The following is a 26,348-nucleotide window of genomic DNA, read 5'->3' on the forward strand; positions in this document are numbered from 1 at the left end:
TAGTGCAGTGCAGTAGTAGTAGGTTAATAGTAGTAGTAGTAGTGCTGTGTAGTAGTAGTAGTGCAGTACAGTAGGTTAGTAGTAGTAGTAGTAGTAGTAGTGCTGTGCAGTAGAACAGTAGGTTAGTAGTAGTATTAGTCTAGCACAGTAGGTTAGTAGTCGTGCAGCACAGTAGGTTAGTAGTAGTGCAGTGCAGTAGGTTAGTAGGTTCGTGGTAGTAGTTGTGCAGTACAGTAGGTTAGTAGTATTAGTAGTGCAGTACAGTAGTACAGTAGGTTAGAAGTAGTGCAGTACAGTAGGTTCATAAGTTAGTAGTAGTGGTAGTGCAGTACAGTAGTACAGTAGGTTTGTAGTGCTAGTAGTGCAGTACAGTAGTACAGTAGGTTGGTAGTATTAGTAGTACATTACAGTAGGTTAGTAGTAGTGCAGTACAGTAGTACAGTAGGTTAGTAGTAGTGCAGTACAGTAGTACAGTAGGTTAGAAGTAGTGCAGTACAGTAGGTTCATAGTTAGTAGTAGTGGTAGTGCAGTACAGTAGTACAGTAGGTTAATAGTAGTAGTAGTAGTAGTGCAGTACAGTTGTACAGTAGGTTAGTAGTAGTAGTGCATTATAGTAGGTTCGTAGGTTAGTAGTAGTAGTAATGCAGTACAGTAGGTTAGTAGTAGTAGTAGTAGTGCAGTAGGTTAGTAGTAGTATTAGTACAGTAGGTTAGTAGTATTAGTACTACATTACAGTAGGTTAGTAGTAGTGCAGTACAGTAGTACAGTAGGTTAGTAGTAGTGCAGTATAGTAGGTTAGTGGTAGTAGTTGTGCAGTACAGTTGTACAGTAGGTTAGTAGTAGTGCAGTACAGTAGGTTAGTAGGCTAGTGGTTGTAGTAGTGCAGTACAGTAGGTTAGTAGTAGTAGCAGTGCAGTGCAGTAGTACAGTAGGTTAGTAGTAGTAGTGCATTATAGTAGGTTCGTAGGTTAGTAGTAGTAGTAATGCAGTACAGTAGGTTAGTAGTAGTAGTAGTAGTGCAGTAGGTTAGTAGTAGTATTAGTACAGTAGGTTAGTAGTATTAGTAGTACATTACAGTAGGTTAGTAGTAGTGCAGTACAGTAGGTTTGTTTGCAGTAGTACAGTAGGTTAATAGTAGTAGTAGTAGTGCAGTACAGTAGGTTAGTAGTAGTAGTAGTGCAGTACAGTAGGTTAGTAGTAGTAGTAGTAGTGCTGTGCAGTTGAACAGTAGGTTAGTAGTAGTAGTAGTCTAGCACAGTAGGTTAGTAGTCGTGCAGCACAGTAGGTTAGTAGTAGTGCAGTGCAGTAGGTTAGTAGGTTCGTGGTAGTAGTCATTCAGTACAGTAGGTTAGTAGTATTAGTAGTGCAGTACAGTAGTACAGTAGGCTAGTAGTAGTAGTAGTGCAGTACAGTAGTACAGTTGGTTAGTAGTATTAGTAGTGCAGTACAGTAGTACAGTAGGCTAGTAGTAGTACTAGTAGTGCAGTACAGTAGGTTAGTAGTAGTAGTAGTAGTGCAGTACAGTAGTACAGTAGGTTAGTAGTAGTAGTGCAGTACAGTAGGTTACTAGTAGTGCAGTACAGTAGGTTAGTAGTCATGCAGTACAGTAGGTTAGTAGGTTAGTGGTAGTAGTAGTGCAGTACAGTAGGTTAGTAGTAGTAGTGCAGTACAGTAGTACAGTAAGTTAATAGTAGTTGTAGTGCAGTACAGTAGGTTAGTAGTAGTAGTAGTAGTAGTAGTAGCAGTGCAGTACAGTACAGTGGGTTAGTGGTTGTAGTAGTGCAGTAGGTTGGTAGTAGTAGTGCAGTACAGTAGGTTAATAGTAGTAGTGGTAGTGCAGTAGGTTAGTGGTAGTAGTTGTGCTGTACAGTAGTAGTCGTAATACAGTACAGTAGGTTAGTAGTAGTAGTAATGCAGTACAGTAAGTTAGTAGTAGTAGTAATGCAGTACAGTAGGTTAGTAGTAATACATTACAGTAGGTTAGTAGTCATAGTACTACCTTACAGTAGTAGTAGTGCAGTAGGTTAGTAGGTTAGTAGTAGTGCAGTACAGTAAGTTAATAGTAGTTGTAGTGCAGTAGGTTAGTAGTAGTAGACTCGTAATGCAGTAGTACTACATTTCAGTAGGTTAGTAGTCATAGTACTGCATTACAGTAGTACAGTTGTAGTAGTGCATTACAGTAGTACAGTATGTTAGTAGTAGTAGTGCAGCACTGTAGGTTAGTAGTAGTAGTACATTGCAGTAGGTTAGTGGTAGTAGTTGTGCAGTACAGTAGGTTAGTGGTAGTAGTAGTAGCGCAGTACAGTAGTTTAGTAGTGGTCATGGTAGTTTAGTACAGTTGGTTAGTAGTAGTACCGTAGTTATATTTATTTATCCGTCATTTTACCAGGTAAGTTGACTGAGAACACGTTCTCATTTGCAGCAACGACCTGGGGAATAGTTACAGGGGAGAGGGGGGGGGGGGTGAATGAGCCAATTGTAACCCGGGGATGATTAGGTGACTGTGATGGTTTGAGGGCCTATTGGGAATTTAGCCAGGACACCGGGGTTAACACCCCTACTCTTACGATAAGTGCCATGGGATCTTTAATGACCTCAGAGAGTCAGGACAAACGTTTAACGTCCCATCCGAAAGACGGCACCCTACACAGGGCAGTGTCCCCAATTGGGATATTTTTTTAGACCAGAGGAAAGAGTGCCTCCTACTGGCCCTCCAACACCACTTCTAGCAGCATCTGGTCTCCCATCCAGGAACTGATTAGGACCAACCCTGGTTAGCTTCAGAAGCAAGCCAACAGTGGTATGCACAGTGGTATGCTGCTGGCTCAATATACAGTAGGTTAGTAGTAGTAGTAGTGTAATAGAGTAAGTTAGTAGTAGTAGTAGTAGTGCAGTACAGTAGTACAGTAAGTTAGTAGTAGTAGTAGTGCAGTACAGTAGTACAGTAAGTTAGTAGTATTAGTAGTGCAGTACAGTAGGTTAGTATGAGTAGTACTACATTACAGTAGTACAGTAGCTTAATAGTAGTGCAGTACAGTAGGTTAGTAGGTTAGTAGTAGTGTAGTACAGTAGTGCAGTAGGTTAGTAGTAGTAGTAGTGCAGTACAGTAGTACAGTATGTTAGTAGGTTCGTAGTAGTAGTAGTGTAGTACCGTACTACAGTAGGTTAGTAGTAGTGCAGTACAGTAGTACAATAATACAGTAGGTTAGTAGTAGTACAGTAGTAGTAGTAGTGTAGTACAGTAGTACAATAATACAGTAGGTTAGTAGTAGTAGTAGTGTAGTACAGTAGTACAGTAGGTTAGTAGTAGTAGTGTAGTACAGTAGTACAATAATACAGTAGGTCAGTAGTAGTAGTAGTGCAGTACAGTAGTACAGTAGGTTAGTAGTAGTAGTAGTAGTGTAGTACAGTAGTACTGCAATGATGCAACAATGCATAAAACACATGCAGGTATACTAGCACACCTGCTACATTGAGTAGAGATCAAGCCACCCTCCCCCAACCCCTCTACCCATGGCCGTTGGGTTGGGGCATTGTTAGCCTAGGAATGTCAACTGTGTCTCTCTGTTGACAAAACAAACATGGTTGATGTCCATGCTACCCCAGGGTGACTACAGTACAGCATAGCTGGCTTTTTTGCTACCTTTGAACAGTGCATTTTCTTCACCATTGAACATTGCAATTTCTCTAGAGATAAATCTGATCCAGCCTGAACTGTGCAATGTGGTAGGGAGTTGTAGTTTCCAACAGGCTAATATTTGACATAGTTTAGCGCATTAAACGTGGCAATTAACTACAGTTACCATAATCCATGGCTCATTTACTTGTCCTGTGTTTATTTTATGATACATATTTTATTTAAAATACAGAATATTGCGTGATGGTGAGCGGATATAGAGAGCAGTTGTTGCTTCGCAAGGTATATATATTGAAAATACAATATCTAAGTGATTGATAGTTGGTATTCAGTAGTCATAAAAGTGTGCCTTATTTACTTTGAAGATCTACTAAAATAGTGATTTTGTCAGACAGCATAGGCAGCAGCTCTATAGAGATGAGATGATGACTTGAATGAAAAAACAAGACAAATGTAATATACACAACTTAAATACTTTCATACCCAAATCTAACTGCCTGTTGCTCAGGCCCTGAAGCAAGGAAATGCATATTCTTGGTACCATTTGAAAGGAAACACTTTGAAGCTTGTGGAAATGTGAAAATAATGTAGGAGAATATAACACATTAGATCTGATAAAAGGTAATACAGACAAAAACATTGTATTTTTTTTGTTCCATCAGTTTGAAATGCAAGAGAAAGGCCATAATGTATTATTCCAGCCTGATTTTGGGCACATGATGGCATTAGTGTATGTGCAATGTTTGAGACTGATCCAATGAACCATTGCATTTATGTTCAAACTGTTGTATCAAGACTGCCCACATTCTTTTCACTGTAGTAGCTACTGTAAATTGGAGAGTGCAGTTAGATTAACAAGAATTTAAGCTTTCTGCCAATATCAGATATTTCTATGTCCTGGGAAATTTTCTTGTTTACTTACAACCTCATGCTTATTGCATTAGCCTATGTTAGCTCAACCATCCCGCAGGGGACCCACAAACTTCCTGAAGAAGTTTAATTAATGTCTTACACTTACAAGTTAGTTAGTAGAATATTGTATCATGGTAACTAATACATGCAATAATAAATCACATTTATTAGTCTTGGTTGATATATGTGGAGGTCAAGGCTGGGTTGAGGTAGCTAGACAACAAAGAGGGTGAACCCGTGAACCAGACATGCTAATGCAGTCATGTTGTTTGGGTTTTTCTCCTGAGAGACCCATTTTAGTGTTACACACAACCACCCACCCACACGCACGCACGCACGCACGCACACACACACACACACACACACACACACACACACACACACACACACACACACACACACACACACACACACACACACACACACACACACACACACAGTGATCTCATTACTGCACATCATCCTAGGGGGGAGCAGCACTCTCTCTAATGAACATGACATGCTTCACGTCAAATTTAGGAGGATTTCTAATGGAAGGAATTAATAAGACAGAAAGTGGAAAATTCCCGGTTGCTCCTCACTGTGTGTGTGTGTGTGTGTGTGTGTGTGTGTGTGTGTGTGTGTGTGTGTGTGTGTGTGTGTGTGTGTGTGTGTGTGTGTGTGTGTGTGTGTGTGTATGTGTGTTGTTCAGGAAGGATGGGGTACATACACTCACTGTCAGATCACAGTTAGGTGCTCGGTGTGGTTGCACATGGGCGAGTCTAAAAATGTGTTGTCGACACAAAAAGAGTTTATAGTCTTAAGGGAAGACAGCTAGCAATGCAAGAAGAGGCTTAAAAATAGCTAGGGCTGCCAGAAAGAATGAGAGTGATTCTGAAAAGAGAAAAACCCTTTCTCCTACTGTGTCTGAGACTGGTTAGATTTACTGCCACACATTCTCATCAGAAGCTTACACCATGATGTCACCAGCTAACATTGGTTATTGCTGTAATTGTAATGTTAATTGATTTAAAAAAGTATGAGAAAGATGGTTATTTTAAAACAAGTAATTAGTACCATAAATGTTTAATGTCCATTCAACACTGAACCCCTCTTTTATGCTACTTTTACTGTTACATTCAGTATGTTTGTTAATATCTTAGGTTGATTCAAGTATTGCAATTATCTTAAGAATGTGAATAAGTATGTGTTTGAATACAGTACTATCACATTTACACAACGGGTGGGTCTAATCCTGGATGCTGATTGGTTAAAACCGCATTCCAAACAGTTTCTATTTAAGCAATAAGGCCCGAGGAGGTGTGGTATATGGCCAATATACCACAGCTAAGGGCTGTTCTTATGCACGACGCACCACGGAGTGACTGGACACAGCCCTTAGCTGTGGTATTTTGGCCATATATCACAAACCCCCAAGGTGCCTTATTGCGATTATAAACTGGTTACCAATGTAATTAGAGCAATAAAAATCAATGTTTTGTCATACATGTGGTATACGGTCTGATATACCATGGCCTTCAGCCAATCAATTCAGGGCTCAAACCACCCAGTTTATAATTATAAGTTACCACCGGCTAAATCTATGATGTTGAAATGCTTATTTATTCTGTTCCTTCTGACAGCGCATTCCACTGTCTCATCAGCTCAGCCAGGAAATGTTCTGTATATACTAGATCTACACTGTAAAAAGCCTCTTGGCATTATCTTTTAGACTCGAATTTGGGTTTCAACAGTGGAGATTTGTAATAACCTTGCTATCTGTCTCTCCAACATTGTTTCAATATTGAACTTTGATCTCCAGTTGTCCTGTGGTAATGAGCGTGTCGGGAGTCGGAATGAGACAGACATAGCTGGCAGCTTTTCTCAGCCAGTGGAATCATGATTCAGTATAATGGTTATGGATGTACAGTTGAAGTCGGAAGTTTACATACACTAAGGTTGGAGTCATTAAAACTTGTTTTTCAACCACATGTCTTGTTAACAAACTATAGTTTTGGCAAGTCGGTTAGGACATCTACTTTGTGCATGACACAATTCATTTTTCCAACAATTGTTTACATCCAGATTATTTCACTTAAAATTCACTGTATCACATTTCCAGTGGGTCAGAAGTTTACATACACTAAGTTGACTGTGCCTTTAAACAGCTTAGAAAATGATGTAATGGCTGTAGAAGCTTCTGAAAGGCTAATTGACAACATTTGAGTCAATTGGAGGTGTACCTGTGGATGTATTTTTTATTTTTTTTTCTACCTTTATTTTACTAGGCAAGTCAGTTAAGAACAAATTCTTATTTTCAATGATGACCTAGGAACAGTGGGTTAGCTGCCTGTTCAGGGGCAGAACGACAGATTTTGTACCTTGTCAGCTTGGGGATTTGAACTTGCAACCTTTCCGTTACTAGTCCAATGCTCTAACCACTAGGCTACACTGCCGCCCCAAGGTCTACCTTCAAACTCAGTGCCTCTTTGCTTGACATCATGGGAAAATCAAAGGAAATCAGCCAAGACCTCAGAAAAGAATTGTAGACCTCCACAAGTCTGGTTCATCCTTGGGAGCAATTTCCAAATGCCTGAAGGTACCACACTCATCTGTACACACAATTGTACGCAAGTATAAACACCATTGGACCACACAGCCGTCATACCTGTCACGCCTTGGTCTTAGTATTTTGTGTTTTAGTTAATTAGTTGGTCAGACCAGGGTGTGACATGGGTTTATGTTATTGTGTTGTCGTATTGTTTTTTTTGTAAGCATTGGGATTGTGGTTGATTAGGGGTGTGTTTAGTTTAGGTTTGGGCTGCCTGAGGCGGTTCTCAATCAGAGTCAGGTGATTCTTGTTGTCTCTGATAGGGAACCGTATTTAGGTAGCCTGGGTTTCACTGTGTATTTCGTGGGTGATTGTTCCTGTCTCTGTGTAGTTTCACCAGATAGGCTGTAATTAGGTTTCACGTTCTGTTTTGTTGTTTTGTATTTATTAGTTACTTCATGTATAGTTCCGTTTTTTCTTCATTAAAAAACATGAGTAACCAACACGCTGCATTTCGGTCCGACTCTCATTCAACAAACGAAGAACGGCGTTACAATACCGCTCAGGAAGGAGACGTGTTCTGTCTCCTAGAGATGAACGTACTTTGGTTCAAAAGTGCAAATCAATCCTAGAACAACAGCAAAGGACCTTGTGAAGATGCTGGAGGAAACAGGTACAAAAGTATCTATATCTACAGTAAAATGAGTCCTATATCGACATAACATGAAAGGCAGCTCAGCAAGGAAGAAGTCACTGCTCCAAAACCACCATAAAAAAGCCAGACTACGGTTTGCAACTGCACATGGGGACAAAGATCATACTTTTTGGAGCAATGTCCTCTGGTCGGATGAAACAAAAATAGAACTGTTCAGCCATATTGACCATCGCTGTGTTTGGATGAAACAGGGGGAGGCTTGCAAGCCGAAGAGCATCATCCCAGCCGTGAAGCAAAGGGGTGGCAGGATCATGTTGTGGGGGTGCTTGGCTGCAGGAGGGACTGGTACACTTCACAAAATAGATGGCTTCACGAGGAAGAAAAATTATGTTTATATATTGAAGCAACATCTCAAGACATCAGTCAGGAAGTTAAAGCTTGGTCGCAAATGGGTCTTCCAAATGGACAATGACCCCAGGCATACTTCCAAAGTTGTGGCAAAATGGATCAAGGACAAGAATGCCAAGGTATTGGAGTGTCCATCACGAAGCTCTGACCTCAATCCTATATAAAATTTGTGGGCAGAACTGAAAAGGCGTGTCAGGAGGAATGGGCCAAAATTCCCCCAACTTATTGTGAGAAGCTTGTGGAAGTCTACCCAAAACGCTTGACCCAAGTTAAACCATTTAAAGGCAATGCTACCACATACTAATTGAGTGTATGTAAACTTCTGACCCACTGGGAATGTGCTGAAAGAAATAAAAGCTGAAATAAGTTCATCTCTCTGCTATTATTCTGACATTTCACGTTGTTAAAATGAAGTGGTGATCCTAACTGACCTAAGACAGGGAATTTTTACTAGGATTAAATGTCAGGAATTGTGAAAAACCGAGTTTAAACGTATTTGGCTAAGGTGTATGTAGACTTCCCACTTCAACTGTATACAAAGAAAATATCAATAGAAAAACACGAAATACAGTTTGTTTTCTGTCATTCCAGCTTCAGTTTGAAGTGGTTGTGTTAGCTGTGTTGTTGGCTATCTATTTTGAATAGTGGAATGGTGAGAGGACCATATCTCATGGACAGATGAAATAGTATGAATCATTTCATAAAAATAAAGTTTTTAATGACAGTCATTATTTGAATATGTTGGTAACTTATTGCATAAAGTCATAATGATTTCAAAGCCGGCATTTGGAGGATATATTGGCACAGTTTGCCGAACAACACCGATGCCAATGTATCTTCCAAACCCGGCTTCTCTGGCATTATCACTTAATTAATATCCACTTAACACTGAAACTCTCTAATATGCTCCCTTTAATGTTACATTCAGTACTCTTACACAACACTTATCTTCCCAATGCCATAAAACACATTCCATGACTTCACACCAGCACAAGTAAATCACAATAGCTTTTATTTTCCTATTGCAACTTGTTGACTATATTGTTGGTGTTGTGCAATATGGCAGTAAAAAGAGACAGATAAAGATATTTGATTACGTGGAAAACAATAGATTTGTAGCCTAGTGGTTAGAGCATTGGACCAGTAACCTCAAGGTTGCAAGTTCAAAACACCTGAGCTGACAAGGTACAAATCTGTTGTTCTGCCCCTGAACAGGCAGTTAACCCACTGTTCCTAGTTTGTTCTTAACTGACTTACCTGGTGAAATAAAGGTAAAAAAAAGAAAAAAAGTTTTCATCTGGTGATTTAAACATCAAGAGGTCCATGTGAGCCATTCACTAAGATCATTTCAAATTAGGCCTCCGGTTTGGAAGTGTTTAGGAATGTCACCTATGACATTTGCTCTCCTACTGAGCTGAGCCAGAGGTTGCGTCCCAATTGGCAACCTGTTACCTTTATAGTGCACTACTTTTGAGCTGGGGCCACAGGTTTCTGGTCCAAAATAGTGCACTACAGTATATATGGAATAAGATGCCATTTGGGATTTAGACAGAGGCTGTTGATCCTTTCGGAGGTCAATGTACCTGATAAACAAGTGTCTTATCATGTAAGATCTCGGCTTTTTATGGCACCAATAATTGTGTAATTTCAACTGATAGGAAAGTGGAAGACATCACACAGGGGCCTGAATTGTTTTGTTCTGTCACAACTTTTGGGACTATTATATTGGTTACATTACGCCTGGCAAGCTCGATCAAACATAGCTGAACTATTGATGGAAGAAAAATACTATTAAAACCTAGGTCTGGTTTTAACTGTACAGTATGAATGTGTGTCTATGTGGGCTGGGCTGACAACATGCTTCTTGCTGACATGCAGCTTCCTGCTGCCAGGCCAGGAAGCTGGAAAGCCTGGGGACTACAGAGTGTCTGTCAGGCCAGGAAGCTGGAAAGCCTGGGGACTACAGAGTGTCTGTCAGGCCAGGAAGCTGGAAAGCCTGGGGACTACAGAGTGTCTGTCAGGCCAGGAAGCTGGAAAGCCTGGGACTACAGTGTGTGTTTCTCATTAGAAGGAAGTTGCTCCACAGGGGCCCTGAGTGCACCTCTCACTGTCCCTCTCACGTCATAGACCTCACACACACGCACACACACACACACACACACACACACACACACACACACACACACACACACACACACACACACACACACACACACACACACACACACACACACACACACACACACACACACACACACACACACACACACACACACACACACACACACACACACACACACACACACACACACACACACACACATAGTCTATAGGATTCAAAACACATATAATGGCTTATGTAGCTCCTTATGTTTTGTGTGTTAGACTTAGGTTACAGTGTATCTGTGATTTCTCTAGGGAGCAGACAAATAAAAAACTCTCTCGTTTCACTTGTCATCAGATGCTCTGATGTAGTGATCTGCATAGCAACGCTGGTACCTAGCAAATCATCAAGAATGTGTAGCTACTCAAAATAACTGCTGGAATCCTCCTACAACAATGTTCTTAGAATCCCACAGAGAACATTTTGTGAGGATTTGTTAGAAATACTTGTCTTATTAATGTTCTGGGACTGTGTTTGTGAGCATGCAGAACAGGTACATCTCACCTGGCTGCCTGATGTAATACCTGCTCTAGAACAGTATGAAATGGCATCCTATTCCCTAAGTAGTGCACTACTTTTGGCCAGAGACAGAGCCGATGAAACATTTGCAGGGCGTATATTATTTCTCACTAACACTATCTCTGTTCCAGTGAATTTAAGCAGTGCGAATATTGCACAATATATCCTCAGTTCTGAGGTGAGGCTTTGGAGAAACAATTTTATCTGCTACAGTACAGTGCTGCTGCAACCCCTACACACAGTCAGAGAGCCACAGAGTCCCCAATGTGGGAATATTTGTGGATCTGTCCCTTTTCTCTCTCTGCCCACCCCATCCTCTAGACCTCTTCCGCACCACAGCGCAGCAGGCTAACTGTGTGAAGTCTTTGTGCTCGCTGCTCCCCCGGGTCGTGTTCGCATGATGATCTGCAAAATAGAATCTCTTTTTTCCTATCGCTGGTTGTCTCCCTTCCCCGTCACCTTTCAAGTCGTTGTGTGGTACTTCTGCCAGACTTGTGTGAGTGGGAGGCAGTTTTGAGTGCTGTCAACAGAGAGTGCAGGGAGCAGAAAAGAACAATGTATTATTTATCAGAACAAACATGACTGCTGGTGTTGCCGTACCATTCAGGCTCTTTCCAAATGGAGGTTTTTCACATTATTGAATTTCTCACACACTGATACTTTGCTGCATTCAGACAGTATTTTATCAGGGGCTGGAGGATAAGGTTCTACTGTTGAAGTACTATTCATTCTTACTTCATGAGAAGCCAAAAGGAGTCTGACACCCGGGTGTTTAAAGCATGCTACAGTACATTTTTGAAATGCCACATACTATCTTCTTTGCTGCGTGAGAGAAGCAGAGATGAAAGAGAACTTTACCGATGTCAACTAGATTGAAGCATTCATTCTATCGATTTATGGCATTATTCTGGGAAACAGCGATTTATTTAGTATTCTAGGGCAACAAGTAAATCAAATCAAATCAAATCAAATTTTATTTGTCACATACACATGGTTAGCAGATGTTAATGCGAGTGTAGCGAAATGCTTGTGCTTCTAGTTCCGACAATGCAGTAATAACCAACAAGTAATCTAACTAACAATTCCTAAACTACTGTCTTATACACAGTGTAAGGGGATAAAGAATATGTACATAAGGATATATGAATGAGTGATGGTACAGAGCAGCATAGGCAAGATACAGTAGATGGTATCGAGTACAGTATATACATATGAGATGAGTATGTAAACAAAGTGGCATAGTTAAAGTGGCTAGTGATACATGTATTACATAAGGATGCAGTCGATGATATAGAGTACAGTATATACGTATGCATATGAGATGAATAATGTAGGGTAAGTAACATTATATAAGGTAGCATTGTTTAAAGTGGCTAGTGATATATTTACATCATTTCCCATCAATTCCCATTATTAAAGTTGCTGGAGTTGAGTCAGTGTCAGTGTGTTGGCAGCAGCCACTCAATGTTAGTGGTGGCTGTTTAACAGTCTGATGGCCTTGAGATAGAAGCTGTTTTTCAGTCTCTCGGTCCCAGCTTTGATGCACCTGTACTGACCTCGCCTTCTGGATGATAGCGGGGTGAACAGGCAGTGGCTCGGGTGGTTGATGTCCTTGATGATCTTTATGGCCTTCCTGTAACATCGGGTGGTGTAGGTGTCCTGGAGGGCAGGTAGTTTGCCCCCGGTGATGCGTTGTGCAGACCTCACTACCCTCTGGAGAGCCTTACGGTTGAGGGCGGAGCAGTTGCCGTATCAGGCGGTGATACAGCCCGCCAGGATGCTCTCGATTGTGCATCTGTAGAAGTTTGTGAGTGATTTTGGTGACAAGCCAAATTTTTTCAGCCTCCTGAGGTTGAAGAGGCGCTGCTGCGCCTTCTTCACGATGCTGTCTGTGTGAGTGGACCAATTCAGTTTGTCTGTGATGTGTATGCCGAGGAACTTAAAACTTGCTACTCTCTCCACTACTGTTCCATCGATGTGGATAGGGGGTGTTGCCTCTGCTGTTTCCTGAAGTCCACAATCATCTCCTTAGTTTTGTTGACGTTGAGTGTGAGGTTATTTTCCTGACACCACACTCCGAGGGCCCTCACCTCCTCCCTGTAGGCCGTCTCGTCGTTGTTGGTAATCAAGCCTACCACTGTTGTGTCGTCCGCAAACTTGATGATTGAGTTGGAGGCGTGCGTTGCCACGCAGTCGTGGGTGAACAGGGAGTACAGGAGAGGGCTCAGAACGCACCCTTGTGGGGCCCCAGTGTTGAGGATCAGCGGGGAGGAGATGTTGTTACCTACCCTCACCACCTGGGGGCGGTCCGTCAGGAAGTCCAGTACCCAGTTGCACAGGGCGGGGTCGAGACCCAGGGTCTCGAGCTTGATGACGAGCATGGAGGGTACTATGGTGTTGAATGCCGAGCTGTAGTCGATGAACAGCATTCTCACATAGGTATTCCTCCTGTCCAGATGGGTTAGGGCAGTGTGCAGTGTGGTTGAGATTGCGTCGTCTGTGGACCTATTTGAGCGGTAAGTAAATTGGAGTGGGTCTAGGGTGTCAGGTAGGGTGGAGGTGATATGGTCCTTGACTAGTCTCTCAAAGCACTTCATGATGACGGAAGTAAGTGCTATGGGGCGGTAGTCGTTTAGCTCAGTTACCTTAGCTTTCTTGGGAACAGGAACAATGGTGGCCCTCTTGAAGCATGTGGGAACAGCAGACTGGTATAGGGATTGATTGAATGTCCGTAAACACACCAGCCAGCTGGTCTGCGCATGCTCTGAGGGCGCGGCTGGGGATGCCGTCTGGGCCTGCAGCCTTGAGAGGGTTAACACGTTTAAATGTTTTACTCACCTCGGCTGCAGTGAAGGAGAGACTGCATTTTTCCATTGCAGGCAGTGTCAGTGGCACTGTATTGTCCTCAAAGCGGGCAAAAAAGTTATTTAGTCTGCCTGGCAGCAAGACATCCTGGTCCGTGACTGGGCTGGATTTCTTCCTGTAGTCCGTGAATGACTGTAGACCCTGCCACATGCCTCTTGTGTCTGAGCCGTTGAATTGGGATTCTACTTTGTCTCTGTACTGACGCTTAGCTTGTTTGATAGCCTTACGGAGGGAATAGCTGCATTGTTTGTATTCAGTCATGTTACCAGACACCTTGCCCTGATTGAAAGCAGTGGTTCGCGCTTTCAGTTTCACACGAATGCTGCCATCAATCCAAGGTTTCTGGTTAGGAAATGTTTTAATCGTTGCTATGGGAACGACATCTTCAACGCACGTTCTAATGAACTCGCACACCGAATCAGCGTATTCGTCAATGTTGTTATCTGACGCAACACGAAACATGTCCCAGTCCACGTGATGGAAGCAGTCTTGGAGTGTGGAGTCAGCTTGGTCGGACCAGCGTTGGACAGACCTCAGCGTGGGAGCTTCTTTTTTTAGCTTTTGTCTGTAGGCAGGTATCAGCAAAATGGAGTCGTGGTCAGCTTTTCCGAAAGGGGGGCGGGGCAGGGCCTTATATGCGTTGCGGAAATTAGAGTAACAGTGATCCAAGGTTGTTCCGCCCCTGGTTGCGCAATCGATATGCTGATAAAATTTAGGGAGTCTTGTTTTCAGATTAGCCTTGTTAAAATCCCCAACAACAATGAATGCAGCCTCCGGATAAATGGTTTCCAGTTTGCAAAGAGTTAAATAAAGTTTGTTCAGAGCCATCGATGTGTCTGCTTGGGGGGGGGATATATACGGCTGTGATTATAATCGAAGAGAATTCTCTTGGTAGATAATGCGGTCTACATTTGATTGTGAGGAATTCTAAATCAGGTGAACCGAAGGATTTGAGTTCCTGTATGTTTCTTTCATCGCACCATGCCTCGTTAGCCATAAGGCATACACCCCCACCCCTCTTCTTACCAGAAAGGTGTTTGTTTCTGTCTGCGCGATGCGTGGAGAAACCCGTTGGCTGCACCGCTTCGGATAGCGTCTCTCCAGTGAGCCATGTTTCCGTGAAGCACAGAACGTTACAGTCTCTGATGTCCCTCTGGAATGCTACCCTTGCTCGGATTTCATCAACCTTGTTGTCAAGAGACTGGACATTGGCAAGAAGAATGCTAGGAAGTGGGGCACGATGTGCCCGTCTCCGTAGTCTGACCAGAAGACCGCCACGTTTCCCTCTTTTTCGGAGTCGTTTTTTGGGTCGCTGCATGCGATCCATTCCGTTGTCCTGTTTGTAAGGCAGAACACAGGATCCGCGTCGCGAAAAACATATTCTTGGTCGTACTGATGGTGAGTTGACGCTGATCTTATATATAGTAGTTCTTCTCAACTGTATGTAATGAAACCTAAGATGACCTGGGGTACTAATGTAAGAAATAACACGTAAAAAAACAAAAAACTGCATAGTTTCCTAGGAACGCGAAGCGAGGCGGCCATCTCTGTCGGCGCCGGAAGTAATGACAGAAGAGAAGCTTCATGTATCTATAGACAAGTTGACTGACAAATAGCACACCAAAATGTCAGAGATTATAAACCGAAACTGTACAGCGCATTTTCTATATTATCCGGTGAGGGCCTCAGATTTATTGCTGTATCACATATAGCTGGGATAGTTGCGGATAGGTTATTAGCAATTACGAGCGGGTGTGGGTGAACAAACAGCTGACCCGTGCATCACTAACGTGCGTGTGTTTGGGAGTCTATAATCCATTTTAAATGATGCCAGTGCTTATCAGTTGGTCATGTCCCGAACCAACAAAGCATGGCGGCTAATATGCCAGGGATAAACAAACACATCGTCCTGCCAGGGCAGTCAAGAGCCAGCTGAGCAGGAGAGGAGTACACCACTAATTGGAGAGTGTATCACATCTTGATAATCCTTAAATCCATTCCCAATCACACACAAATGCACAGACACAGGGTAGCATCCAGCTCCCTCCTACGTTGTTTTGCTTCCTGCTGAGGCAGCCTATCACAGAGCAAGTCTCCATCGGGAGGAAATGCATCACCGGCCCCGAGCACAGTCTCTCCTTCAGTCCTCTGCTCCAGGGCCATGTATGTATCATCTCTCCTTCAGTCCTCTGCTCCATGGCCATATATGTATCATCTCTCCTTCAGTCCACTGCTCCAGGGCCATGTATGTATCATCTCTCCTTCAGTCCACTGCTCCAGGGCCATATATGTATCATCTCTCCTTCAGTACTCTGCTCCAGGGCCATGTATGTATCATCTCTCCTTCAGTCCATGGCTCCAGGGCCATGTATGTATCATCTCTCCTTCAGTCCACTGCTCCATAGCCATGAATGCATCTCTCCTTCTGGCCCTTTTCTCTACTGCAGCTCAGCGCAAGGCGCGTTACTGACATACATACCTGCCTTACAGGTTATGCTATCAGCCACTTCAGTGAGTGGGTAGTGCACTAATTTCGACCAGGGCCCGTGTCTGTGTGTGTGTGTGTGTGTGTGTGTGTGTGTGTGTGTGTGTGTGTGTGTGTGTGTGTGTGTGTGTGTCTGTGTGTGTGTGTGTGTGTGTGTGTGCAGAGTGAAGTAGCCTGTGACAGGTGTGTGTCAGTGAGAGATTCCATCACTCTGAGTACAGTAGCAACACATTTTTCCCACTGCAGAATGATACTTCATTAGACTGAGGTTGCGGAGCTACCATCATCCTGGATAATGTCCTAGGATGCGTCTGCAGGGAGGACTAAACACAATGTTTCCTTGCCTCATTTGGTTTTATAGCTGGGTTCCGGCTATAGTCCATGGCACCTCATCTCACAGGCCTCTAACAACTTCTCTAGATATACTGCATGCCAATGGACCAGTCTGCCTGTCTGCTGGCTCCAGTAGAAGAGACATTATGCCAGGGAGTAGGGGGTGTGTTGTGAAGGGAGGAGGCGGTGTGTTGTGAAGGGAGGAGGCGGTGTGTTGTGAAGGGAGGAGGCGGTGTGTTGTGAAGGGGGAGGGGGTGTGTTGTGAAGGGAGGAGGCGGTGTGTTGTGAAGGGAGGAGGGTGGATGTTGTGAAGGGGGTGGGTGGATGTTGTGAAGGGAGGAGGCGGTGTGTTGTGAAGGGAGGAGGCGGTGTGTTGTGAAGGGAGGAGGGGTGTGTTGTGAAGGAAGGAGGCGGTGTGTTGTGAAGGGAGGAGGCGGTGTGTTGTGAAGGGAGGAGGCGGTGTGTTGTGAAGGGAGGAGGGGGTGTGTTGTGAAGGGAGGAGGCGGTGTGTTGTGAAGGGAGGAGGCAGTGTGTTGTGAAGGGAGGAGGCGGTGTGTTGTGAAGGGAGGAGGCGGTGTGTTGTGAAGGGAGGAGGCGGTGTGTTGTGAAGGGGGAGGGGGTGTGTTGTGAAGGGAGGAGGCAGTGTGTTGTGAAGGGAGTAGGGGGTGTGTTGTGAAGGGAGGAGGCGGTGTGTTGTGAAGGGAGGAGGCGGTGTGTTGTGAAGGGGAGGGGGTGTGTTGTGAAGGGAGGAGGCGGTGTGTTGTGAAGGGAGGAGGCGGTGTGTTGTGAAGGGAGGAGGCGGTGTGTTGTGAAGGGAGTAGGGGGTGTGTTGTGAAGGGAGGAGGCAGTGTGTTGTGAAGGGAGGAGGCGGTGTGTTGTGAAGGGAGGAGGGTGGATGTTGTGAAGGGAGGTGGGTGGATGTTGTGAAGGGAGGAGGTGGTGTGTTGTTGAAGGGAGGAGGGGTGTGTGTTGTGAAGGGAGGAGGCGGTGTGTTGTGAAGGGGAGTTGTGAAGGGAGGGGGTGTTGTGAAGGGAGGAGGCAGTGTGTTGTGAAGGGAGGAGGCGGTGTGTTGTGAAGGGAGGAGGGTGGATGTTGTGAAGGGAGGTGGGTGGATGTTGTGAAGGGAGGAGGCGGTGTGTTGTGAAGGGAGGAGGCGGTGTGTTGTGAAGGGAGGAGGCGGTGTGTTGTGAAGGGAGGAGGCGGTGTGTTGTGAAGGGAGGAGGCGGTGTGTTGTGAAGGGAGGAGGGTGGATGTTGTGAAGGGAGGAGGGAGGAGGCGGTGTGTTGTGAAGGGAGGAGGCGGTGTGTTGTGAAGGGAGGAGGCGGTGTGTTGTGAAGGGAGTTGTGAAGGGGGTGTGTGTGTGTGAAGGGAGGAGGCAGTGTGTTGTGAAGGGAGGAGGCGGTGTGTTGTGAAGGGAGGAGGCGGTGTGTTGTGAAGGGAGGAGGGTGGATGTTGTGAAGGGAGGTGGGTGGATGTTGTGAAGGGAGGAGGCGGTGTGTTGTGAAGGGAGGAGGCGGTGTGTTGTGAAGGGAGGAGGCGGTGTGTTGTGAAGGGAGTAGGTTGTGTGTTGTGAAGGGAGGAGGCAGTGTGTTGTGAAGGGAGGAGGCGGTGTGTTGTGAAGGGAGGAGGCGGTGTGTTGTGAAGGGAGGAGGGTGGATGTTGTGAAGGGAGGAAGGGAGGAGGCGGTGTGTTGTGAAGGGAGGAGGGGTGTGTTGTGAAGGGAGGAGGCGGTGTGTTGTGAAGGGAGGAGGCGGTGTGTTTGTGAAGGGAGTAGGGGGTGTGTTGTGAAGGGAGGAGGCAGTGTGTTGTGAAGGGAGGAGGCGGTGTGTTGTGAAGGGAGGAGGTGGATGTTGTGAAGGTGTGTTGTGAAGGGAGGAGGCAGTGTGTTGTGAAGGGAGGAGGCGGTGTGTTGTGAAGGGAGGAGGCGGTGTGTTGTGAAGGGAGGAGGCGGTGTGTTGTGAAGGGAGGAGGGTGGATGTTGTGAAGGAAGGAGGGTGGATGTTGTGAAGGGAGGTGGGTGGATGTTGTGAAGGGAGGAGGCGGTGTGTTGTGAAGGGAGGAGGCGGTGTGTTGTGAAGGGAGGAGGCGGTGTGTTGTGAAGGGAGGAGGCAGTGTGTGTTGTGGAAGGGAAGGAGGCGGTGGATGTTGTGAAGGGAGGAGGCGGTGTGTTGTGAAGGGAGGAGGCAGTGGATGTTGTGAAGGGAGGAGGCGGTGTGTTGTGAAGGGAGGAGGCGGTGTGTTGTGAAGGGAGGAGGCGGTGTGTTGTGAAGGGAGGAAGGGAGTGGATGTGTTGTGAAGGAAGGAGGCAGTGTGTTGTGAAGGGAGGAGGCGGTGTGTTGTGAAGGGAGGAGGCTGGATGTTGTGAAGGAAGGAGGCGGTGTGTTGTGAAGGGAGGAGACGGTGTGTTGTGAAGGGAGGAGGCGGTGTGTTGTGAAGGGAGGAGACGGTGTGTTGTGAAGGGAGGAGGCGGTGTGTTGTGAAGGGAGTAGGGGGTGTGTTGTGAAGGGAGGAGGCAGTGTGTTGTGAAGGGAGGAGGCGGTGTGTTGTGAAGGGAGGAGGGTGGATGTTGCGAAGGGAGGTGGGTGGATGTTGTGAAGGGAGGAGGCGGTGTGTTGTGAAGGGAGGAGGCGGTGTGTTGTGAAGGGAGGAGGCGGTGTGTTGTGAAGGGAGTAGGCTGTGTGTTGTGAAGGGAGGAGGGAGTTTGTTGTGAAGGGAGGAGGCAGTGTGTTGTGAAGGGAGGTGGGTGTGTGTTGTGAAGGTAGGAGTCCCTTCTCCCTGATGAATTTCTCTTGTTCACATACACAATACATTAAGAACACCTGCTCTTTCCATGACATAGACTGACCAGGTGAATCCAGGTGAAAGCTATGATTCCTTATTGCTTTCACTGGTTAAATCCACTTCAATCAGTGTCGATAAAGGGGAGGAGACAGATTATTTTTAAGCCTTGAGACAATTGAGACATGGATTGTGTATGTGTGCCATTCAGAGGGTGAACGGGCAAGACAAAAGATTTAAGTGCCTTTGAACGGGATATGGTAGTAGGTGCCAGGCGCACTGGTTTGTGTCAAGAACTGCAGCACTGCTGGTCTTTCAGCCTCAGCAGTTTCCCGTTCCTGGATGGTTGGGAGAAAATGGATGGTGTATCAAAAATGTTCCAGCATCTAAAGGATATCCAGTCATCTTGACACTGTTGGAAGCATTGAAGTAAACATGGCCAGCACCTCTGTCAAAAGATTTTGACACCTTGTAGAGTCCATGCCCAGACAAATTGATTCTGAGGGCAGAAGGTGTTCCTAATGTTTGGTATGGTTTGGTGCTTGGAGTCATTGTTCTTCCTCTGTCAACCAAGGTTACCTGCAAGGAAACACATGCCATCATCATTGCTTTGCACAAAAAGGGCTTCACAGGCAAGGATATCGCTGCCAGTAAGATTGCACCTAAATCAACCATTTATTGGATTATCAAGAACTTCAAGGAGAGCGATTCAATTGTTGTGAAGAAGGCTTCAGGGCACCCAAGAAAGTCCAGCAAGCGCCAGGAGCGTCTCCTAAAGTTGATTCAGCTGTGGGATGGGGGCACCACCAGTACAGAGCTTGCTCAGGAATGGCAGCAGGCAGGTATGAGTGCATCTGCACGCACAGTGAGACAAAGACTTTTGGAGGATGGCCTGGTGTCAAGAAGGGCAGCAAAGAAGCCACTTCTCTCCAGGAAAAACATCAGGGACAGACTGATATTCTGCAAAAGGTAAAAATATCTAAAGACACTGAAGCAGCAGACTTTAATATTAATATTTGTGTCATTCTCAAAACTTTTGGCCACGACTGTAGGTTCCATCATGAAGAAACACCATAACTAGTTGTATAGTCTAATGTGTTGTGTAGACATAAACAGTTGATCATACGATGCCTTGAGCATACAGCAGTTGTATAGACTTTATAGTCTAGTCTGTGTCGTGTGCTTCTTTTACAAGCCTTTGTTTTGCATTCATCTTTACAGTTTATTTTTATAATGAAGTCGGTGGTGTAATGGATGGTGGTCCCGTTTTTCAATATGGACACACACTATAATACAGGCAGTGTTCTGTATATATTTACATTGATGTAAGGTATTGTATCCCTACCAGCGGCAAACAATATCGCACTCTGAACAACTGAATAGATTCCTTTTCTATTGCGAAGCCTGTCTGTTTATTGAATGACTCCGTTAAAAGAAGTAGCCTTGTTTACTTCCCCCAGTGTCATAAGCTGCATCTCAAAGGGCACACTATTCCCTATGTAGTGCAAACTCTACGGGGCTCTGGTCAAAAGTAGTGGGCAGTATAGGGAACAGGGTGCCATTTGAGACTCAGCCACACTGAACGGTGGGAAGGCTGAAGGGGAGCAGGGAGAATATGATTTTTGTTATCTTCTATTTAGTGGTGCGTATTGAATGGATTGAATGGATGTTACCTGTAGTGGCTGGGAGGCTTGGAGCGAGGCGGAGAGGGAGAGCACACGGAGAGAGCAGAGCTGTGATTGTTGACCTGTCAGTGTGACTGATCAGACGGTGGTATGCATGGCTGCTCTATCCTCTAGCCCCGGATCTCTTTACTCCAATTCCTAATGAGACTTTCTTAACGAATAAGATTCTTTGTTTGAAACTTTTGTCATTTGTCATTGTGAATTGCCTTTGAAACACAGCTCCCCTCCGCCTTGCACAACATTTGACTATCTGGCTGTCTGCCTAGACACCATTACATTCTGTTTTTTTCCAGCCCAGATGAGAAAAAGGGTCCTGTAGGACAAGCGTGTGGTGGGGAATGACAATGCGACATTTGAAACGAGTGGTTGTAACCTAAAAGGTTTTAGACCAGGAAAGGCTTTTTGGTGTCACACACACACTCGCACACACACACACACTCGTACACACACACACTATCACTGGGGCTAACATTCTGAACAGCAACATGCAGCCCACTCTTAAATCAGTAAGCTATTGTAGTGTCACCATGAGGCCATCTTTTTGTGTTCCAGTCCAATGTAAATACAACAGTCAATGGATCTGTGTGGTGATCCTGCAATCTTTTTGTAAACCTGTGAGCCTAAAACAATCCTTTAATGGCAATTTCCTGGCAGGCTAGGAGCCCTCTCATACCTGTCTTCCACTTAAAGCTGCACTTAACAGAGATTCTGTCCATGCAGCGTTTCAGAAGGGTCAATGGGTTTAAAGCTGAAGAGGAAAGAGGAAATGTTTCTGTTGTTGATGACTCGGATCACAGCAGAGTGCAGAGACAAAGTCTGCCTCCAAAATGGCACCCTGTTCCATATAGTGCTCTACTTTAGAAGGGCCCTTGTTAAATATAGTGCACTATAAAGGGAATAGGGTGTCATTTGGGATGCCCCCAAGCCCTGGCTAAACACATATTATCAGGTACCATCGACAAGCACCAAATTAGTCTTTTAGTAGATAGGGCCCATGTTGTGTGTCCTGTCCTTACAGGGTGGTAGTTTCCTGGACTCTCATTGAAGTGCAAGTAGAAATCACACCTTGAGACAATCTACCCAGCGACCTATTTGTATTTGTCACCATTTTTCACGGTTTGATTGTCTATTTTTCTAAATGGGTCTGAGATATAATCCTGCTCGCCTGTTGCTTTTATAAGAGCAATTACAGTGACAGCCTAAATGGTACATTATAATTCATATCTCTGAGAACAATGCGGTACAATAACAATAGTATAATCAGACTGATGATACAAGTTCATTTCAACAATATTAAAAACCACAACGTTCTCTAGGCCCAGTATCTCATGTAATAATGCTTGTGTCTGTTCGCGGATGCCAAAAGATTTTCTCTACATGCCCAAGCATTACCGACACGCATTTACCTGACAATCATCACGGCAGTCATCCACACGAGAGAGAACCTTTCACAATGAATATGAATTTGCCATCCAGCAACATCGGTAAGGTTTCTATAATATGTATTCATGGCGGTGTGGAGAGGAGCCAGCATCAATAGCTGGAGAATTGGAAACCTTGGTGATCATGGGTGTTTCCCAAATGGCACCCTATTCCCGTTACAGTGCACTACATTTGAACAAGGCCCCATAGATCTCTGGTCAAAATTAGTGCACTATATAGGGAATAGGGTGCCATTTGGGACAAAGGTAATGTGTGCACTATCCTGCCATTCTTCAAGTCCGTTTGGAGAGGACCATTACTTTAATGCACTTCACAATGGGGAATAAAGAAAAGGTAATTTCACATGTGGTTCATCTCAGAATGGATTCACTCCTCTGTTGAATTATTGATTTTCGCTGAAAGAAAGAGAGATAGAGATGAGCAATGTTTTGTTCTGGGCTGTGGGAAAACTATAGTGTGTCTTCTTAACATGCTGAAGGAGCCCAGTCCACATAGTTATTCTCTATATGTCCTTGAAGACATAGAGCAGAACTTTAAGACATGTTTGGGACTAGTAAGAGAGAGAAAAAACATACGGTATATGATGTCATCTTACTCTAGGTCCAGGATACGTCCCAAACACCTAAAATGGCGCTGATGTGTCCACTCCAGTTTTTTATTGTGTTCTCTCTGAGCATTTAATTATAATATTGGATAACATTTATTTGGCACTTTTCAGTAGGTCTCAAAGCATTGCACTGCATCGGACTAACTGACCCTGCACCACCGCCAATTTGTAGAACCCACTTGGGTAATTCAGGGCAGCCAAGTTTATGTCATGAACTGTACTTTTGCCCATCTAAGTAAATGTGGTGCTTGCATGCTCATGCAGGGGGGGGGGGGGGATGCGTGATGTTCCCCAATGCTGGAAGGGGGACCCAGAGTGAAGCAGTTTGGGAACCCCTGGTTTAGAGTAGGAAAGACTCTGAGCTGCAGCCATCCCCTGAAGACCACTATCCTGTTCTGTCCATCCTGTTGATTTTGCCTTCATTTATGGAAGTAATTGAATGATGAAAACAAACTGCTCATTCCAGCTAAACCACCCATGAAGCAATGAGCTCATAACCAATATGGTTTATTCCAGAAAATGATTCACTATAGCCAGAGGAGGTTTGGATAAAACGCTGCAGAGAGAAGTAGTTGGTGTTTTGGTGAGATGCCAGAGCTCTGCAATCTACATAGAAGCTCGAGCTCTAGAACATGAGGCCAACATTTTAAATGTTGCAGAATTAATTTTTTATTTAAAACCATACTTTTGTAATATGTTTGTGTAGTTACAACATCATTTGTTGACCACCCTTTTTCTTGTGATATCCAATTGGTAGTTACAGTCTTGTTTCATTGCTGTAACTCCCATACGGACTTGGGAGCAGTGAAGGTCGAGAGCCATGCGTCCTCTGAAACACGACCCTGCCAAGCTGCACTGCTTCTTGACACACTGCTCGCTTAACCCGGAACCAGCAACGCCATTATGTCAGAGGAAACACCGTAAAGTCAGTGTGCATGCGCCCGGCCCACCACAAGGAGTTGCTAAAGCAAGATGGGACAAGGTCAACCCTCCCCTAACCCAGACGACACTGGGCCAAGTGTACACCGCATCATGGGTATCCCAGTCGCGGCCGGGGATCAATCCCAGGTTTGTAGTGACGCCGCTGCGATGCAGTGCCTGAGACCGCCGAGACCTCTACAACATTATTTCTGAAAACATTTCTGAAACTGTCTTCAGTTCTTCAAGTTCTCAGCTCCGGTTTTATTTATGGGAAGTTTATCTGAGGGAGTTCTCTCAAATGATATTCTTTATTGATAGTTAATCAATTGTAAGCTACAAAAAAGTCCTGTACTGAAATAGCAAATTACAATTAATGTAGTAGTAGTTTCCCACCAAAAGTATTGATGCTTATATAATAACCAAAAAACTATTTCAAATTTGGCTAAATAAATGAATTTAAAGTAGAGAACGATATTGACCATACTGTATGAAAATATGCAGTAAGATTACAAAACATTAAGAACATAGTCTCACCCACCTAAAATGGCACAGCTCACCTGATGTGATTGTGAAGTGTCCTCTCCAGTTTTTATTGTGTTGTCTCTGAGCGTTTAATTATAATATTGGACAGAATGTTTGACACCTTGTAGAGTCCATGCCTGACAAATTGAGGCTGTTCTAAGGGCAAAGGGGGGGCAACTCAATATTAGGAAGGTGTTCCTAATGTCTGGTGTACTCAGCGTATGTTGCTAATAGTGCAACAAACCACATTAATGCAATGTATTGCCCCACTCCAATCACCTCCAATCCTACTCGACAAATAAGAGTCTACATGTAAGTGGCTGGATCCATTATTAATGGGAACAGATTGGTAGGACTCCAGTGCATGTATTGATTTCTGGCTCCAAATTGCCTGTTAATAGTGTTCTCTGAGTGGGGAATGGGTCACTGGGTCTAGCTTCTTGATTGCTGTCCGGTCCGCTGCAGTTTTGCTTACACTCACTCATTCAACATGTGTTAGTCCCAACATATTCCCTATATAGGGCACTACTTTTGACCAGAGCCTTATGGGCCCTTGTCAAAGGTAGTGCACTACTCTTAGAAAAAAGGGCTCCAAAATGGTTCTTGCTGTCCCCTTTTGCTGAACCCTTTTTGGTTCCAGGTGTAACTCATTTTGGTTCCATGTAGAATCCTGTGTGGAAAGGGTTGTACATGGAACCCAAATTTGTTCCACCTGGAGCCAAAAGAGTTCTTCAAAGGGTTCTCCTATGGGAACAGCCAAATAACCCCTTTAGGTTCTTTTCTAAGAGTGAATGTAGGGAATATGGTGCCATTTGGGGCACAGGCAGTGTAATGGCTGTTCTGGTGTATTCAGTATTCACTCCCTTCTGGAGAAATACAGTGAAGCTGGTACTGAAGCTCTCTGGGGGTGTTTTGTTATTTTTAATGCAGAGGTCTTTTCTGGTGGTGAGCTGCAGACAGACAGGCCTCATGCTTTCTCTACCTCTCTACCCCTCTACCTCTCTTTCTCTCTACCGCTCTACCATTCTCTCTCTCTACCCCTCTACCTCTCTCTCTCTCTACCTCTACCTTTCTCTCTCTCTACCCCTCTACCTCTCTCTACCTCTCTCTCTCTACCACTCTACCTTTCTCTCTCTACCCCTCTACCTCTCTTTCTCTCCACCGCTACCATTCTCTCTCTCTCCCCTCTACCTCTCTCTCTCTCTACCTCTACCTTTCTCTCTCTCTACCCTCTCCTCTCTCTACCTCTCTCTCTACCGCTCTGCCTCTCTCTCTCACCTCTCTCTCTCTCTCTCTCTCTACCTCTCTACCTTTCTCTCTCTCTCTCTCTCCTCTGTCTCTCTTCTCTCTCTCTCTCTACCTCTCTGTCTCTCTCTACCTCTCTGTCTCTCTCTATCTCTCTCTACCCCTCTCTCTCTACCCCTCTCTCTCTCTCTCTCTCTCTACCGCTCTACCTTTCTCTCTCTCTACCCCTCTCTCTCTCTACGTCTCTACCTCTTTACCCCTCTCTCTCTTTCTCTGCCTATGTCTCTCTCTCTCTCTCTCTCTCTCTACCTCTCTGTCTCTCTCTACCTCTCTGTCTCTCTCTACCTCTCTCTACCTCTCTCTCTCTACCTCTCTCTACCTCTCTACCACTCTGTCTCTCTCTCTGTCTGTCTCTCTCCCTCTCTCTCTCTCTTTCTCTCTGTCTCTGTCCCTCTCTCTCTTTCTCTCTGTCTCTCTGTCCCTCTCTCTCTCTCTCTCTCTCTCTCTCTATCTCTGTCCCTCTCTCTCTCTGTCTCTCTCTTTCTCTCTCTGTCTCGTTCCCAGGCTGTAGGGACGGAGAGCTAATGTCACAGCAGCACTCAAACTCCCAGCTGTCCCTCTCTTTCTCTCTCTTCTCCA

At 44.7% G+C, this 26,348-nt stretch overlaps 1 protein-coding gene across 8 annotated transcripts in view; it reads left to right on the forward strand.

The window, feature by feature from the left end:
- ptprfa (protein tyrosine phosphatase receptor type Fa) overlaps positions 1-26,348 on the forward strand; it is a 317,924-nt gene that overhangs the window by 42,751 nt on the left and 248,825 nt on the right. The gene's annotated exons all lie outside the window — the stretch shown is intronic.

The sequence above is a fragment of the Oncorhynchus masou genome, chromosome 24 (assembly GCF_036934945.1).
Source record: "Oncorhynchus masou masou isolate Uvic2021 chromosome 24, UVic_Omas_1.1, whole genome shotgun sequence".
NCBI lineage: Eukaryota > Metazoa > Chordata > Actinopteri > Salmoniformes > Salmonidae > Oncorhynchus > Oncorhynchus masou.